The sequence below is a fragment of the Neopsephotus bourkii genome, unplaced genomic scaffold, assembly GCF_033783945.1.
Source record: "Neopsephotus bourkii isolate Nb327-2 ecotype Australia unplaced genomic scaffold, CSIRO-AGI_Nbou_v1 NB_625, whole genome shotgun sequence".
In the NCBI taxonomy this organism is placed as follows: Eukaryota; Metazoa; Chordata; class Aves; order Psittaciformes; family Psittacidae; genus Neopsephotus; species Neopsephotus bourkii.
The window spans coordinates 43305-62017 of record NW_026901124.1 but is presented as its reverse complement, the minus strand read 5'-3'; the positions used below and the strand labels follow the sequence as shown (position 1 = coordinate 62017).

The 18713-nt window shown below is 39.5% G+C and overlaps 1 protein-coding gene across 1 annotated transcript in view; it reads left to right on the top strand.

Annotated features, from left to right (window-relative positions):
• The window catches only part of GADD45G (growth arrest and DNA damage inducible gamma), a 150673-nt gene extending 140621 nt beyond the window's left edge, over positions 1 to 10052 (top strand). The window contains exon 5 of the transcript XR_009725245.1: positions 10041 to 10052. The gene's annotated coding sequence lies outside the window, so the exon portion shown is untranslated. The remainder of the gene's footprint in view (positions 1 to 10040) is intronic.
• Positions 10053 to 18713: the final 8661 nt, after the last annotated feature.

Genomic DNA, 18713 nt, shown 5'->3' with positions numbered 1-18713 from the left:
TATGAGCCATATCCCATTCAGTTGTGTTTTGCTGCTTTGCTGGCATACCAAAAATCTCCTGGGGTTTTCTGTTGTGTTTATACTGGCAACAGCTGCAAGCACAAATGTCACCTCTCAGTATTTTTACAATTAATATAGCAATATGTGGCATTTTCTTCAGATCCTTAAAAACTTGATGATTTTTAGAAATCCACTTTTGATTTTGGCATATGCACAAATAGAACCTGGACAATATAGGTTTTCAGGGACCTGAAACACCTATTGCTTTTATGGTGAAACTAATGGCATTCTTCAAGTTCCTTAGAAGACAGGGTCCTTACAGGAAGGTTGATAAAGTCAAGGCTGTTGGTAATGCACATCATTTTAGTTCGATGTTGCATTCTTCCTGCATTATGCATGGGCATGGGTTTAGCATGCCTTTTGAGTCATTTAGGACATTTCTAATCTGGATTAGATCCATATCTTGGTGATCTTGTATGAAGTCTTAACAGACTGTGAAGCCTTGGAGAGGTCTGATAAGATCTGAAAGAGTTTTAAAATTTTAAAATTTTGGATGCTTACCTGCTTTGTGTGGTTTAAAATCTGGAGATTCAGAGGGTATGATATTTCAAACTGTAGCTGGCAAAGGCCCACTCAGGTGCTTGCTGAAAAGATAACCCTTGAAGGAAGCAATTACTGGACCATAGTCAAAATGAATGCTTTGTTAAAAAAAAAATAAATCAGAATTAGGTTATTGGTAGTTGTAATGCCTTTCAAAGAAAAAAATAATCAAACAATTTTGTCCTCAGCTAAATTTCATAACCAGATATATCAGGTCATGTTGAATGTGAGACAGATGTCAGATTAGGAATTCAGTAGAGCTGCTTAGCTCCACTATTAGTGGCCTTCAAGTGCTCACAGGGGTACTGCCAATACATGTTTCTCTTACAGCATTTTTAACACAAGTTTTTGTGTTAAGGGATCTGTTTGTGCACTCTTCAAAATGTGTCTGTTGCAAGCCTTTCCTTGCATATATGATTACATGAAATTTATGACAACAGAACCCACAGACTTTACCACAGTCTTAAACCTGTGTGCAGCAGGTGTTCATAAACTCCTGTCAGGTAAGGTTAACAGAAAGTAGGATGAAAAATACAGTTTTTGGCATACTTACCATTAGTTTTCTCACTTCCTGCATACTGCAGATGTTTTCTCTTGACTGTCTAAAACTCAAAAAGCAAGAAAAAAAGGAAACACAAACTATAATTTGCTGTTGTAAAAAAACGATAAAGGTCTTCCTGCAGGTCAGAAACAATGATTTGTTATCAGTCAATGCAGAAGACACTTGAGGCCGAGAGGAAAAACAGATAAATTGTACCCATGTTCTTGAAGGAGATTTGTAGGGAATCAAACAAGCTTGTAGAAAATAGCAGGAAAAAGAAACTCTGTTATTGATGGTGACAGCTATAGCAGCCTTCTGCAGGAAGCCTGTTTGCTTTACTGCAGTATTTGTGAACCTCGGCATGTTGCACGAGCTTCTCACACTTTGTGCTGCACAAATACAGAACAAAATGAAGGCTGTGCCACAGACTTTCCAAATATTGAAAGGATGCACCGGAAGGTGAAGTGCTCTGTAGTTTAGCTAGGAGCATTACCTAGTACAAGGTAAGGGTTTGCTTACGGCAGGATGTACTCAGTTCTGCTCAGTTGGAAGCAGCTTAAGCCTCTGCAAATTATCTGTTCAGGTGGGAAACCATTGGTCTTTTCTCAAAGAAACTAAATCTAATAAACATATCCAAAGAATGTTTAATACCCTAACTTTAAATAAATCAGGCTTTATGTAGAGTATAACCAAAAGATGAATTGAACATAAATGATCAGATCCAGCTGTTTAAACTGCTCCAAATTGTGACAGATGTAGCCACAGAGGCATGGTGAGAAGGGAATGGTGTACTTTTTGCATGTCCTAGATAGGGCAGTGCAGTAACACTTCCCTGTGAGGTATCTGGTACTGCTTTGTCATTCCCTAAAACCTTAAAGAGCACTGTGCATTTTTATTCTTAAAGATTTGTCTTCTGATCATTTTCAAAGTATAGAAGGTCTTCCTTACTTTGCTAGCTGGTTGGATGCAATATTAAGACGTCCAATAGTGATGGAACACTATATAGGCAACTGCTATTGCTCATCCACCATCACCTGGACTGATTCTGATTGCTCATCCGCCATCACCTGGATTCACTAATGAGATTTTATGTTAAAGAAAAAAAAACCAAACAGAAACAGCAAAACCAAACAAAAAAAAATCCATCAAAAATGGAATTGCTGCTATCCAGGTTGCTTTTTTCTCTTTCCACAAGAATACAGCACTTTTCATATGACTGACATTGCTTAGAACTTGTTCACCACATACATTTTGCAAAGCCAAAGCCACTGAGTGCAGTAGTTTAAAGAGAATGTTTCCTATTGTATTACAAAGGAACTTGCAAAATCTAGCACTGTAATAGTGCACAGACAGATGTTTCGCAATATAGCTAGTATTATATTCTATTATACATATAGTCAGCTATGTAATTTTTGCATTTTAATTGGATTCCATTTGGTCAAATATTGGAGCAAGGTGGCTATTAAAAAAAGTATCTGTTAGAAAACTGCATATGACAAAGCTAAGCATAGACCTTGAATATTAATGAAAAAATAACTAATAGAATAGAAACCATGGGTACATTCTTTGTTAAATGAATTAAGAAACAATGTTTGTTACTGTGAATTTTTATTACTTGCATGTGATCTTGGAATGTGTACTAATTTCCAAGGCAATAGTAATGCAAAAATGATGTGACTTACTTGGAGGTATACGTGTTCATGTGCTGGGGAGGAGGACAAAGGTTGGAGACCTCTGGGTGAGGGCAGGTGAGGAAGGCTGGGCATGCCTGCTGTGGAGGTACAGAGTCACAGAGTCATTTGGTCCAGAACTGACCATGGGAGATCAAGAAAGCCATCAAATGCCCTTTCCACAGCACAGGGTTCAGCAAACAGCAGTTTTGCATTCAACTTTTTCAGCATATATAGACTTGCAAAGCCTTATCTTACCTGTTTTATCCTTCTTAACTCCAGACTGCAAAGCCCTGGCTTTTTGAGTCTCTCCTCGCTGGGCAGATGCCCTTCCTCTTTAGCAACTTGTTACTTTGGCAATCCAACATTTTATGTAGGGAGAAATGACACTTTGTCTTTCTTTAGCACTGTTCTTGATGATGCCTGATATTTTACTGTTTGTCTTGACTACCGCTGCATGAAAAGCTGATCGTTTCACAGTTCCAAGGTCAGCATTGACCTTGTCATCTCATTTCTATGCCCTGACTGCTAGCTCAGGACACGCGTTTGAGGTCAACATAACTTCAGTTATTTGTGCCTAGATGCTTTATGCTTATTCAGACTAAATCTCATTTTACCTTAATTGTGTACAGTTTTTAAAGTCTTTCCAGAGTTTTTGCCACAGGGATGGCATTTCACTACTTGAAAGAGTTTAGCAGCTTTTAGAGACCACCTTCTTTATAGCCCTTTCTGGCTCTTCATTGAATGTGTTGAATAATATTTGGTCCCTGATGGGATCCTGCCCCTGACAAGTTACCATTAAGTTACCATTAAGCCCTGCCCTTTGCTGCTTACTTTTTAGCTAGACCAAAAGACCACTTCCTCCACAGCCCTCACAGGTTTGTCCCTAAATAAGTTTTCCTTCCTTGTACAGAAATCTATTTTACCATTTGAGTAATTCTGGCCTCTCCAAATGCATACTGTTGTGTTTTTTTGACCCAGCTTTACACAGATATGTGCTTTTTAGTGTTTTTCATAGTTTCATTTTCCCTGGGTATGTGAGTCATTCAAACGCAGAGTAAGCCAGCGCAGAGCTGTCTAGCCTGTCTGCTGCTGGAATGTGTGTACTGTTGTCTCTTCTCTGCAATTTCTTGGAAGTGTGTCCTCGAATGCTCACAATATTTGACAGTGCCAGCTAACAAGTCTGACAGCATCTCAGAGTTAATACCACTGGAGATGAAAGGGCCAGGGCTATTTTACTCTTCACAATCAGCTCCTCACAAAAATAAGTGGAGCAAACTTGTGCTCCTTTTGATGTACAAAATTGCCTAGTTTCAACTGAGACTGTTTTTGGTTTTCTTTTTTGTTAACTGCTTGTAAGAATGAAGAAGCCAGAGAGCTGAATTTTGATTTTTCTAGGTCCTGTCAAACTATATATAATATAAAATAAGCTTGCTAAACAGTTGCCTTACAGCCTACTTCTCCAGTTTCTTATAAGGAAGTTTTTCTTTAAGAGTAACAGCACAGAACTGCATAAAAAAGAACCTCATTCAGCATGGAGTAGAGGAGAGTTTGGATATTTTGCATTGGAATGGCAGCTCTGAGGATGTCGCACATCTGGTTGATAGATTCACCTCCATACATGAACATCGCATACATGCACACTGCTGGCACATCACTTGCAAGTCTGCTGGCTGATGGATGCTGCATCAAATTGTACTATGAAAGGAAAAGAGTGTAAAAGTCTGTTCTGGTGTGACTATCTGAAGTCACTGAGATCCCTACCTCTCTGTGACTAATATCTCAACATCTAACATGACAGTGTCTTTCTCCAGGGCTCATCAAACACCTTTCCTCAATAATAGTTCCAAAAGACCTTGCAGTGCTGGGGGAGAGTCAGGCCTGGTGGGATTAGGAACCTGGACTCCATAGGCTTATTCCAGAGAAATATCTTTGTTTCTGTGCCTCATCTTACTCTCTGTCAAAACAATTAGAGAATCTATGCCAGTGAGATTCTTGGATAAAAGACAAACTTTTGGATGAAGAACACAGAAATGCTTCAGTCGTAAGAAGACTTCAGAGCAGATGCTCCTATCCTGTTTCTCTGTTCTGCCTTTTTCTATGCCAGTTTCTAGGAATGGCTTAGTACTTTTTTGAAATTGCTTTAAAAAAGTGTTTTATAGCAAACTGTCAGCAAATAAAACATCCAGAGGCCTTATTTTTGACTTCCTTCCATTACTGGGTGTGTTGCTGTCATTATGTATTAAATGCTGTATAGCATCTGTTCACCTCTTTGGGTGAATGTTGCACAAGACAGTACTAAAATGACAAATTAAACTTTGCTTGCTGTGAGCAATTAAATTTCTGCATTTATATTTATCTGGATTTTTTTTTCTGTGCTCATAAGCAATAGACTCTGCCTTTCCTTTTTCACTCTATAATGTAAACGCTCTTATATCAATAATGATATATATATTTAATGAGACTTTTAATAATGGAAATGATAACTATTTTATATACCTTTTTAGGTCTTCATTCAGTTCCTAATGTTATGGTGTATTAGTTCCCATTCATAACCTGAAAGTTTCAAAGAACATCCATCTTTATTTTTATCAGTATAATCCACTTAACACACTTAACATATTTTTCGCTTCTAATTTGCATTACTGGTATTTCAGTGGAAGGTGGTAAAAGTTCTGGTCCTTAGCAGGTGAAAATTGAATTTTAGGCACGCATTTCTGTCTAATAAATGACTGTTTTAATTACAGCAGGTAAAAAGAATATGGAAGACAAACTTCAGTTCTGAATTTATTTTTCAAGATGTACGCTTTGGGACAGGTGTAGACCAAAAAGAAAGCACAAATCCTGCAATGCTCAACACTTATGCACTGGAAGAACATACAAGAGTTCATTTATTTTGACTGTAAACAAAAAAGTTGTGAAGAATAAGATTTGCAGACCTAGTGTGATTCTTCTTGCAGATGTTATGGTTGTAGTACATGGGAGTAGATATTGAGCCTTACTTCTACAGCCTGGACTTGGGCATTACCAGGAGGCAGTTGAAGGCCTGTTCATACATGATCATTCTCCAGCTATCTTGTGTAGTCATTTTCTGACTGATGCTGAAGCTATCAGTGGTACAGAGTCATGGTAGTGAAACAGGGAAGGAGAAGTTCTGCAAGGCGCACTGTTTAGTGAAGGTTCTGCGCATAAGTGTGGTTCATCGGATGGCTGCCAAAGAGCTCTCTCTGGACCATTATACTGAGACAGAAGCTTACTGAGTCTCAGATACAAAAGGGTTAGCCAGAAGCTACTTTAACTATCCTTTGTCCTGCACTCTGAGTTGGTGCTAGGTCTCTTAGAACACTTAAGGTGTTTGAATGTGAACTAAGCAGCAGAGGGAAAAGGGGAGCAGAAGTACTTGGATGGGTATGCAAACATCATAATTTCTTTCACTGGTGTTAGTTCATTGGGAGTACAAATAAGATATAATGTTTCACTCATTTGGAAAGGGAATTTGTGACTCAGTTTGGCATGTTCAGAAATACCAGCTGCCATTGCTTGGTTCAATCTCTCTTTCTGTGCAAGTTTCTCTCATCTCTGTCTTCTTCATTTTAATTATTTGCCCCTAGCAAAAGATTAATGCAGTCAAGGTGTGATAGACTTTCTGTGTCCTCATTTATCTTATTAAACATATCAGCTTAGACTGGCTTGAGAAACTCTGGCATAATAATATTTCCTTTTTTCCCCTATTCTCCATGCATATTCACTTATATCCTGTTTTCATCTCAAAATGTAACACGTTAGTGAAGATGGGGTAATAGGCTCACAAATTTTCAGGCTTCTTACCTCTCCTTCTGAATAGGTACCACACTCAGGACATTTCATTAATAACAAAAATTGATCTTAAAAAAAAATGCTTGTAATTTTAAGTTATTTTCCACTGAAGGCTTCTTAACACGTTTTCCTTCTTCCCAGTTGTGATGCAAAAGTGCTTTAACCCTTAATAGAGACCCATTTTGGAATAGATTTAGGATAGAAATCTCATAATTATGGACTTAATATATAGCTACTGCTGCTATTTCAGTATATATAGACTATTCATACATTACACACATACTTGATTGTGTATGCATCCCTGATTTTCATACTGGAGCCAGAGCAATTTACCATTTTTCTAAAACTGATTAGGCTTATTGTGTGCTTTCTTTTTCTTTCAACTTCAGAATAAATACACCTGCCACTGTGACAAAAATTTATTGAAAGTGATGGAGGCACTTAAGACGTTGCAGCTGTGCTTTCACTAGATGTAAGAACCAGGTGATCTTAAGGTCCTTTCCAACCCTAACTATTCTATGATTCTACGGTAATTCATCATAACTCATATGTCAACTATATTGAATATACTATGCCCAGAAGTCAGCTTTGCTGCTGTTCACATCTGTACAAATCTGACCACTCCAGTACAGTTACAGCAGGACATTCTTGGCTCTATGAACTTTCCAGGAGTCCTTTAAAAAACAGACATTCAAGTTAAATCTATTTTGAAGATGTCTTAGAAATAATGACTTTTCCATAAGACCTTCTTACAAGGGACAGTTTCTGATTGAATAGCACTCCACTGTAATGCAGAGCCTTTCACCTGCTCTTCTTTGAGCAAAACCTATAAATAAAAAGCCCATTCACTAAATGAAAAAACAGAATCCACTGAATCCATGAGCTTGAAATATTAACACATCACTGGGTACTGATTTGATCATTATTATACCGTGATTGTTACTCCTGTTTTTATTGTAACTGCAAGAAAAATATTGCTGTTTCTCTATACCCCTGAAAACCATATGCTGGTTTCTTTTTAAGGAAAGTGTTAATAAATAAAACACTGTAAAAGAAAGAGAAATAGACTTCACACAGGCACCTATAGATACAACACTAGTAAGCTTTGCTGGTTCACGTTCACCTTGGTTGTATCTAGCTTTCTGCAGTTAGGATGCTGTGGCTTAGCTACTGTTTGAGGGATCAGGGTTCCTGAAATTTAATCATTGTCTGAGATTTTAATCCCCCTTTCATACAAAAAGATGGGATTCTTGGAGTGTTTCAATCCAGAGACTGTGACCTAGTAATTTCATATCACTGAAGTTGCTTGATATACAGCAGTAAAAGAAAAGATCCACTTTTGTTGTTATTGGGCAATTTCTGCCCTGCAAAAAGGAAATGAGTTACCAAGGCTGGGATTCATTCAGCAGGACAGATTGTATAAACACAAGCCCAATTTAATTTATTTAGTATATGTTTTCTCCTTTATCTCTGTATCCTACTTCTCTGCTGTTTCATAAGTGTGTGAGGGGAAGGGGACAGCAAGACATTCCCAGTACCCAAACCTGCCCTACTTCGGGTTTTTCCTTCTAGCTACAGGTTGTTTATTCAAAACATTCTTTTAAAAACCGACCAAAACCAATAAAATCCAAACCAAAATCAATAATTAGTCTCAGCTCTTCTGTCTTCCTATTAATGGCTAAGTTGAAATTCAGTAGCAAATCAGAGTGTTAGCAGGGCAAAAACATGCTTCTAAAAGAGTTAAACCCAACTATAGTGAAGGCAGAGCAGCACTGAATATGCAAGAGTTGAACATATGACTTCATATACAAGGACAGAGACCAGCTGCTGTCATGAGAATATCTATTTCCATATGCCAATACCAATATTTCAGAAGGTTGTGAAATGTATTCAAAGCATTGGTTTCAGAAGGTGTTTCAACATACCTTGATCTAGTCTTCAAGAAAAAAAGAATTTGTTGTTATGTTTCCAAAAGAGTGATAATCTCATAGACTTTTAATTAACAAATATGAAGAAAACGCAGACATGGACTGTTTACCTACACTCAAGCATGCACACAGAATCAGCCAAACTTTGGCTTGAGTTGGTATTTGCACTACTTCCAGTATGGCTGGGAAGGAAAGTGTTTGAACAGCCTGGAGATGAGGTGTAGAAAAGTCTGCCTTTGGGACTGTGCTTGGCTTTGGCAGTTCTACTGCACTTTCACCTTTGAAATATTCCCACCAGAGACTGCTGATTCCTCCTTAGAAAGCTTAACTCTATCTCTCAGCAGGTGTGCCCTTGGGAAATTGTAAGTTCGTTTGAAGGTTCTGTGGTATCACTAGCATAGTGTGATTTTAGATTTGTTTTCTACTGACTGAAAAATATACGTCTATCCAAATTCCTGGGATTGAACAAATGTAATGAAACTTTATAAAGAAATTCTGCTAAACGAAACAGAATTTAAAAATAAAGTAACCCTACCTGACACAGATATGCATGTGCAGAGTACTAGGTCAGATTTAGTTGAATGGAATGAGGAATATTTGGATTTGTGTTTTATTTGCATTTTGGTTTACAGTAAATGTATAATTTTTCTTGCCTTTTATGCCCAAAGCTATTTAAATTTTTTGGTATTTACTGAACTATCAATGGAACAACTGCAAAGATACATGCAAAATTAGTTCAGAAAATTTTTGCCAGAGCAAATTCCCTACTGACTAACTTAAGAACCTCCTGTAGCACTCAGCATCACTTCCCAAGGTGGGAAACTAATTCTTGTACCTTCAGAAAGTATACTGCGTTCCCTCAGGATTGCCTGTGTGTTCATGGCAGGATTACCTGGCAGATATTGATGCAGAACTTGCACAACATTGTTTACATGCTTTATTATAGAATGTCCTACTTGATGATGAATTCTTAGGGGTTCCAACATAAAGCTTAGACTTTGGCCAATTTCGACATATATAGGAATAATCTGCCATGAGTAATCACAGGGGAAGCATGCTTGTTCATATTCCTCATCAGTGATATTATTATTGTGGAATTTATTCATTCCACAAATATACTCAACAGGAAAAAAAATATTCTTTTTGGGTATATATTGCTGGGAGGTGAATAGTGCTGCGCTATTCTGTGGAGGATCCAGGATTCTGATTATATAACAGATAATACATCAAAGAGGCAAAATGAAGGAGGACATGTCCAACCTTTTGCCCCACCAAGGGCCTGCTTACCTCCTGAACAGCCCAGTGCACTGGCCTGGATTTTTCTGAGCCCTGATGACATTAGATCTGTTATGTCACTTTCTCATCTTCCTCTAGCAAGGCTAGGCCTCTCTATGCAGAGTAACCTCCATAAATTTTGACCAATAATATCTGCTATACCATAAAATGGTAAAAGGCTTCAGATGAAAAGTGTATTACCAATGTAAGCCTATTGAAGCTATTTGTGTTATCTACTGAAGACAGCATTTTAATCAACATACTCAAACACCTTTTAATGTCTAATTCCCCATTGCTTTGAGGGCCTACTGAAGATAGCATGTGTGCTTCTTGGTATTTAAAGTTTAGATCTACTTGGTGACAGTGCAGACAGAATAGAGTTGCTTTAATATTCTAATCTGGCTTCAAAAGATAGGCTGTTAGAGAAAAGTATGTGTCTGATAGTGTTTTTCCAAACTAATTATTCTTCCTGTAACCAATATTTAACAAACCTTTCTCAAAAATAATAGAAAGTGTAAAAAAGAAATGTAGAGGGTTCAGCTGAAAATTATCTAGAGGAAATTAATCATCCAATTAATTCTAATTGTGAGTAAGTGTTTTGGAAGAATGTGGGATATCCTTTAGGATATGTTAGGAACAGCCTGAAAGGGTATTACAGAAAAAGCAGAGGCAATGTAACATATCAGGTATGAAACAATAACATCTTGCTAAGTGTCCTAGAAACACACCTCACCAACTGAGTTTTGTCCTATTTTTAAAAAGGCTTTAAAGAAAGTGTAATAATAGAAATGTGACAACACTTGACAGTACTTGAGAAAGTGAAATACAAAGGTCACAGGCACTTGGCTTTTAGCTATGCAAACATTAATTCTTACATATAATTAGCAGATTGTGTCTATCCATAAAGCTGGGTAGTATAGGTTTCTCTCAGTGTAGTTTTTGGCAGTCCAATTTACTGCTCGATTTTTCCTTAGGCTGGTGCATGGTATGGGATGTGATAAACACACTTGATGCCGTGCTCTTTGGCCCAAGTGTCTATAAGGTTTCTCCAAAAATGAATCCCATTGTCTGATTCAGTTCTCTCTGGGTGCTGTGTCGTGACAAGACTTGTTTCTCAAGGCCCAGGTCATCTGATCCACGTAGTCCAGTAAACCCAATTGTCTCTGCATTTACCTGAAAGCAATCCTGTCTGGTGGCAGGGTCCCTTAAATACTGATCATGGTATTCTTTACTTTCTTCTTGTACAAAGGCATTAGCATTCCTATTCATAGGAGTTGGAGTAAAATAATCTCTTTCACTTCATCTAAGAAACTGCCCTCCAGAGACTGAGAAAAATGAACTCACAGGGACCTCAGAAGTTCTTAGAAATGTTCAATCAGACATTGTGTGTGGAAGCCCCAGACACATAACTGATACCGTTATGGTGTGTGGGCTCAGGATACAGGTTGAATTCAACACATCTTGCTGATGATCAAGAGAGTTTCTTTCTGAAAGTGGTATACTTATTTTTGATGTATTTACAAAATAGTTAATGTTACAGGAAAAAAAACACAACAACCACAAACACTAGCTTGATTACTTCTGCCTTCTGTACTGTTCTGTCTTAGTGTAAAGACAAAATCATCCTGGGGTTTAATTTTTCTCATATCACTACAATCTGTGATAAAACAAAATAATCTGGTATGAGTAAATGCTTGCCAAAATGTTGATGGAAACTGAAGTTAAAGAACAGAAAATATCTCTTTTGGAGCTCTAATTCTAAAGATACTGGCACAGACAAGATGTCTATAGTATGTTATGTTATTTCCTGCTATTTTTTATATCCGTTATCTCTTACTTAAAAATGAAATACTGACTGAGCAGCACCCAAATCCACAACAATTGTACAATCATGGCTGCATAGATCATTTATCTCCAGAAATGCTGGTGGAATTCTTTCATATTCATAACTGAAAAGACAGCCTGTTTGTAAGCATGGAGAGTAAGGGAAATGAGGAGAAGCATTGTCCTGGGTAGACAGTGAGCATAGCAGACCTAAAAATCCTGCTTTTATAGCTTAAGTTTGTGTCACAAAAGATGCTGGGTAGGATGCCAAGAGATGTCAGGAGGAGCAGCACAAGGTGGGTGGCTTTGGAACTGAGCTGCCTAGCAGTGCAGGCACAGCTGAGTTTGGTTCCCGGAGAATCATGGAATCACAGAATCATAGAATAGTTGACCACAAGTTTTGTGTGCATCCATCCAGCCAATTATTTATCCACCGAGTGGTCCATCCATCAAATTGATGTCTCTCCAATTTAGAGACAAGGATGTTATGTGGGACAGTGTCGAATGCTTTACACAAGTAAAGATGTAAGGAGGAAGTTCTTTATTGAGGGTGGTGAGGCATTGGAATGGGTTGCCCAAGGAGGCTGTGAATGCTCCATCCCTGGCAGTGCTCAAGGCCAGGTTGGACAGAGCCTTGGGTGTCATGGTTTAGTGTGAGGTGTCCCTGCCTATGGCAGGGGGTTGGAACTAGATGATCTTAAGGTCCTTTCCAACCCTAACTATGCTATGATTCTATGATTTTATATCCAATGTAAATTTCCCTTGTTTAAGTTTTAACCCATTACCCCTTGTGCTATCACTACAGTCCCTGATGAAGAGTCCCTCTCCAGCATCCTTGCAAGCCCCCTTCAGATACTGGAAGGCTGCTATGAGGTCTCCACGCAGCCTTCTCTTCTCCAGGATGAACAGCCCCAACTTTCTCAGCCTGTCTTCATACAGGAAGTGCTCCAGCCCCCTGGTCATCCTCGTGGCCTTCCTCTGGACTTGTTCTAGCAGAGAAGAGCACAGCGTGCCCACCTCCTGCCTTCAGCAGAGCAGCAAAGTTAGCTTTGTGCCACCAGGAGGGAGGAGGATGGTAGAGTCAGCAGGGGACGGAACACTCACCTGAGGGTCAGAGAGTACCTCTCAGATCATCCTGGACAATTTTTTTCTCTGGCCCACAATGCTGCCCTTCCAATCCCTGCTGGAAACTGGTCTCCTTCTGCTTACTACACTGTGCACTGCGATCTCCCAACTCCCTGGACCTCTCAGGTGGCTGCTGGGAGCGCTGGCTGGAAGAAGGCTGCTGCCTACAGGTTTGTGTGTGAAAGGAAAGAAGCAGTGCTGGGTTTGCATGGGATGTGGCACCCATGCTAGAGGAGAGGAGAAACAAAAAGCAAGCCAATAGCTGGGCTTCATGTGTGTTCTGCCATCTTGTGCCTGTGCACCCTCCCTTGGCCATGGGGCAGAACCCGTCAGGTTGTGGGGGCAATCATGAGGGCTGGGTTACCCACACTCACACATACTCTCACTGCTTAGGCAGACATTTCCCACTCCTGCCGCAGTGAGCAAAGGCAGTTTGCTTCCTGAGGCACTGAAACACTATAAAGTCAGTAAGACAGAAGTGCAGGAATTGTAACGCATAAAGACCAGCTTTTAGACAATAATGCTTGTCCTTGCTGCATTCTTACTGTGCAGATGATTTTTTTGACAATAAAATTAAACTGTGTTGGAACCAAACCTAAACACTGTTGCTCAAATTAAGTTTGGTTTTTTGTTTGTTTTTTTTTTTTTTTAATTGTTGTTGTTTTGTTTGTTGTTTTTTCTTGTTTTCCTTATTGTCATCTCTGTCTCTCTTTTTAAACCTTTAAATCCCAGTCAAGAGACATTAGGATATGTTACATACTCTTGGCATTATTGTCTGGCAATATCCTGTCTCACTGTTTGTGAGATTGATAATATTTAAGTCTAGTGCTTCTCTCTCCTTGATTGTGAATATAATCTAAATTCTACCTCTTCGCTCCCATTTATACATTTCTGTCCTGTGGATTCTTCTAACTCTCTCTCCAAAGGTGGAATGATGGCTTCTCCTTTTCCAATAACATTGTATTAGCATCACTGCTGCTTATTTGGGTTTCTCAGAACAGAGGATTTGATCCTATTATTCCACCTACTCTAAGCAGAATTTCAAAACATATGAAAAACTACTATGACTAGAGCATAATTTAGAAATAATTATTTATTTAAAATAGGAACAGGGAAAAAGGTGTTCTGTGGGTGCTCAGTAGCCTTAGGAATTGTAAGAATTTTTGTGGCATTTTCTAAGTTTGTGTATTGTTCAGAGTGTTTTTCCTTATCATTAGATTAGACTCTCCTTGTAATGTGTGAAGACATTGTAATAGGGGGAGGCTGCTGCTGAGGTACTCTACCCTAGCAGAGTAGATGATCTATGCAATCTCATTTCATTTTCCCTGAGGGAATTGCAGGAAGTATCTCCTGCCATCTAAACTTAAGTAAACTGACACTGGCAGTTCCACTTAGACCTTTCCAGACTGCTGAGGAAGGAGGAGGAAGGGAGGGGGGGGCAAAACTTTTCCAAGCAACTGTGCATTTGTGGCATGGTTGTTGCCAGAGAGAATTAGGGGATGACAGTGAGGGGGGTTTCCACAGGAGTTAAAGGCCACCTGGAATGACAAAGTGATCTAAATGCCAACTGTTTGCTCCTTGAAGACCTTTGTGCTTAATTATGACTACCCAGGGGAAGTCAGCGGGGGAGAATGGGTGCAATTTAGGAAAAAACCTGAAAAAATCTCCCATTGGAAATTAGTTGTTTTCCTTTTCTTTTCATTTCCTCTCTCTTTCCCCTACTGGCACAATATGCACAGCAGATGCTGTTTCTGGCAGAATTCACACCCATTTACACTGTTTACCACTAACAGAGAACTTGACCACACACCTTTTGTGAAAAACATTGTTTCCCTGCATTTTACAGGACAAATCCTACTTCTGCACTTAAGGCTTACTATTGTTAAGGCTTGTGGCAGCTCAATTTTTATGAAGATCATAGTGTTATTGAAAATGAACCTTTTTGGTTCATGCAAGCCTTTGATCAACTTCTAAGCTTTCACAGGGAAATGACAAGTTAAGCAAAAGGAGCTATGGACACAATATGAAGGTAAGGCTTCCACTCTGCTCAGTGCCGGTAAGGCCACTGCTGGAGTACTGTGCACAGTTCTGGTATCCCCACTACAAGAGAGAGATGGAGACGCTGGTGAAAGTGCAGCCAAGGGTGGCATTAAGATGGTGAAGGGACTGGGGTATCTGCCATAGGAGGAGAGGTGAAGAGAGCTCAGACTGTTTAGCCTGGAGAAGGCTCCAGGTAGATCATCTCAAGGTGTACAGACTTTTGAAGGGAGAGTGTAAAGACAGGAGGCAGGAGCTGGGCTGTTTATAGTGGTGCTCAGTGACGACCTGAAGGCAATAGGCACAGACTGAAGCATGGAAGGGAGGCTCCTCCTCAACATCAAGAAAGATTGTTTACTGTGGGGCTGACTGAGCACTAGTAGAGGTTGCCTGGAAACCTGCTGTAGACTAAATTTTTGGATATCTTCAAAACTGTCCGGATGCGGTGCATTGCAAACAGCTGTCTGTGGCTCTGCTTGAGCGTAAATGTTTGACAATGTGACCTCCAGAGGCAGTTGTTCGAACATTTTCTTATTCATTTGGCAATGACATCCTGTCCTTTCTGACATGGCCTAGCATCTTGTTCTTGAGCTTGGCAACTTGTAACGGGAGTTTGAAACAATGCCTTGGCAGCCTCATATCTTTAAAACATTCTTGTTTAGTGATCACAATGAAACGTTTTTTAGCTTTGGTGTGTGATACAACCTTGCAGAGGAAGAGAGATTCTTGCTGTAATTTGCAAGCACTTCTTTGCTTCAGAGAAGTTTTGCAAATGAAAAATGTCCATACCCATCAAGGTCCAGAGCTTGGGAGATGGGCAATGTTGGCTACAGGGAAAGGTGGCTTATGTGCAGTTCTGATAATCCTTCAGGATTTCCCTGTAATTGAAGTATTCCAAGTGCAAATAAGGCATCCCGTCTTTTTAAAGATTCGGATAGCGTTGCGCAGCCTTGTGGCCAGAAGCCAGGCCTGGTTTAGGTCAAAATAAGAAAAGGAATAATAAAGAAAGAAAATGTAGACTGAGCAATGTCAGCCTTAAACTGACAATAGCTTCATTGAGTGGGGAGAGGATGCTTTCATATGGGTTGATTCTTCAAGAAATGTGTCTGCATTTGTTACTGTGTTCATGGGCAATCAGAAAACAGTGACATGATTTCAAGGGACTGTGCATGAGCTGTTTAAATTTTTCAGGCTTTTTCCCCTCCCTGTGAGTAAGTTGTACTACCCTGTAGTTTTATGCCCTTCAGAGAGACAAGTATGTGCTGTTAGCTCTCAATAGTCTGGTCCACCTCTCATACTGTAAGCTTGAGGGTGTAGCATTTTACTTCTCCAAGGTATTCCTAAAGTACTGATTTTGTACTTAAGCAAATTGCCTTCAGAACAAGTGAGGTACTTGGACTGGTTTCTGTAGTGTTCTAATACAAAATGTTGTCATGTAGCATTAACAGCGCAGGTTACTCACAACAGTTGCTTATTCTGGGTCTGTTGAATTTCCTTTACTTCTCACATTGCCCTCCTATGCTGAAGCTTATCAAAAAGACTTTGATCATTATAAAGTTTTCTTTTATGAGATTGGAAGTCAGGTTGTGATTACTGACAAGTACCCAAATATATAAGTGAGCACTTCCAAGAAGAACTTGGTAGGAAGAGAAAAAAATCCAGAAGGTGGGTTCCAGTAAGCCTTGATGTTAAAGGGTCACGCTGACTGTAATGGTGTTCAACTACCGTGATTAAAGCCCATGTGCAAAACATTCTTTATCATTCAGTATCCTGCAAGTAGAAGATACCTTTACAAATGGTCATTTGTGTGTTCTTTTTTTATGCCAGGGATACCAAAGAGGAGTAGGGGGCTGGAAGAAGTTCTCCCTGGCCAACAATTTCAATCCCTCTGCCATAGGCAACTCTGTGATATATGCCCTCTCCTGATCTGATCTACCTTCCTCTGTAAAATTGTCATTGTTTTTGCCCCTTTTACACCTCAGGTTGTGATTGCTGTTGTGGTTAGCCAGATTCTTTGAGTTCTTGATCTCAACTTCATTGCTGAATAGTTTGTATTTCCCTTTTTTAACTCCCTCCCAGTTCCTTCCTTTAGTTTAAATACTTTCTGTGCTTGATGTTTGGCTTTGACATGTCTGTATATCACAGTGATGATCCACTGCAGCCTCTTTTCTGCCTCCCAAGGCAGCTTTTGCTTACAGTGATGCCAGGATGAGCTCATCTTCCCGCTATGCAAAATAATTCATTTTAATAAAGCTTTAGGGCAACATAATGAGTATGTGATCTTCCTTAAGCAAAATGCAATAAAAAGATTTCTTGACTAGGGATTTTAAAAGTAGTAACTTTGGGCTTGAATTATCTGTCTCTCAGTTTTCTTTTTCTGGGTACAAAATAAATTGTGCTTGAGATAAGCATGTTGCACTGCAGCTCTCCTGGGGCACTGCAAGGGGGCTTGACTACACCTGTAGATGATGTAGCATTCTTACCATGCAGTCAGCACTACAGGTTGAATATACAACTAAGGAAGTGTGTTATGGTTCTCATGTTTTAGGGGCTAGCATATCCAGTAACTATTCAGCTTCAGATTGATGAGAATGGGCCTGTAAAACTGAGGTGTCTCACCACACTCACAGTAAAACATTTCTTCCTAATTATCTACTCTAAATCTACCCTCTTTCAGTTTAGAATGTTTGCCCGTTGTTCTGTCTCTGCCCCCCTTGATAAAGAGTTCTATATTTCCTGTAGGCCTCCTTTAAGTACTAGAAGGCTGCTAAAAGACTTCCCTGGGATCTTCTCTTCTAGTGGTAGTCAAAACTGCATTTATATCTCCCACTGTTCCTGTCAGCTACTCTCATGGAAGCTGAGAGTTGCCAGAGGCTCTTTCCATGACCCTGGAGTTTACCTGGTTCAGGAACTCCCCTGTACAATGCAATCCTCTGCTCCACTGTGGCATGTGCCAGCAGGGGGTGGATCACCTCAGCAAATTTGGTTTGATAGCAGTACACTTCCAGAGGGCAAGGGTGGCACAAGGGAAGGAGCATTTGCATCCTCACAGCAGGGGTGGCTTGCCAGAGCTGAGATTTTTCATTTGAATCCTGTCCAGATTATTGGTAGGCTATTCAATCTGCATTTTGCAGTATGTGCCAGTGATCCCAGACCTCTGAGCTTCAGTACAGGAAATAATTTCCTGGTGTTTTTCAGTGACGATTACATATAACATACTGATGAAGTGACATCAGGTTATGTCACATTGCCTGGTTACATTGGCATTTTCATATTCTTATGAATGAAGATGCATTTGGCTGTGTTTCCTCCAGCAGAGTGAATTCTGGACTCTGTGTCAAGAAACTCTTGCATCGGATGTGCTCTTCCTTATCTATATCTAAAGTAAGGAGGAAAGATTAAGCAAGAAATCTGGACTTTTTTTTTTTTACAGAAATATCTCAAACTAGTTTCTAATTAAACTGGGTACTTTTTCACAGGTCTCAAACAAAATGTCACTTTTGCTGTCTTGAAGATCTATTTAGACACTAATATTATGGAGAACTTTGTGTCTAAATACTCAGCTTGCCTTCTCATAAAGAACTCTACTATTGGTATCGTACACTTTTGCAGCTAAGCTTTCTACCCCGTCATGTGATGCAGAGTAATTCCCAAGAATGGAAGCACATTGCAACACAAAAAAAAGTATAACATTCTCAAGGCTTTTTCTTGACCTGCATGTTCATGTTGACTCATATGATGCAAGCTTCGAGTAATTAATCTACCTTTGACAAAGCCAACACAAGGGTCAGTGAAAGGATCCAATGTAAATATTGTGATCATCACATAGTTAGTGCCTCTAGTTAACGTAGCTTCGTTTTTCTTTGTGTCAGGAAGGTTACAAATAATTTGTTCTCA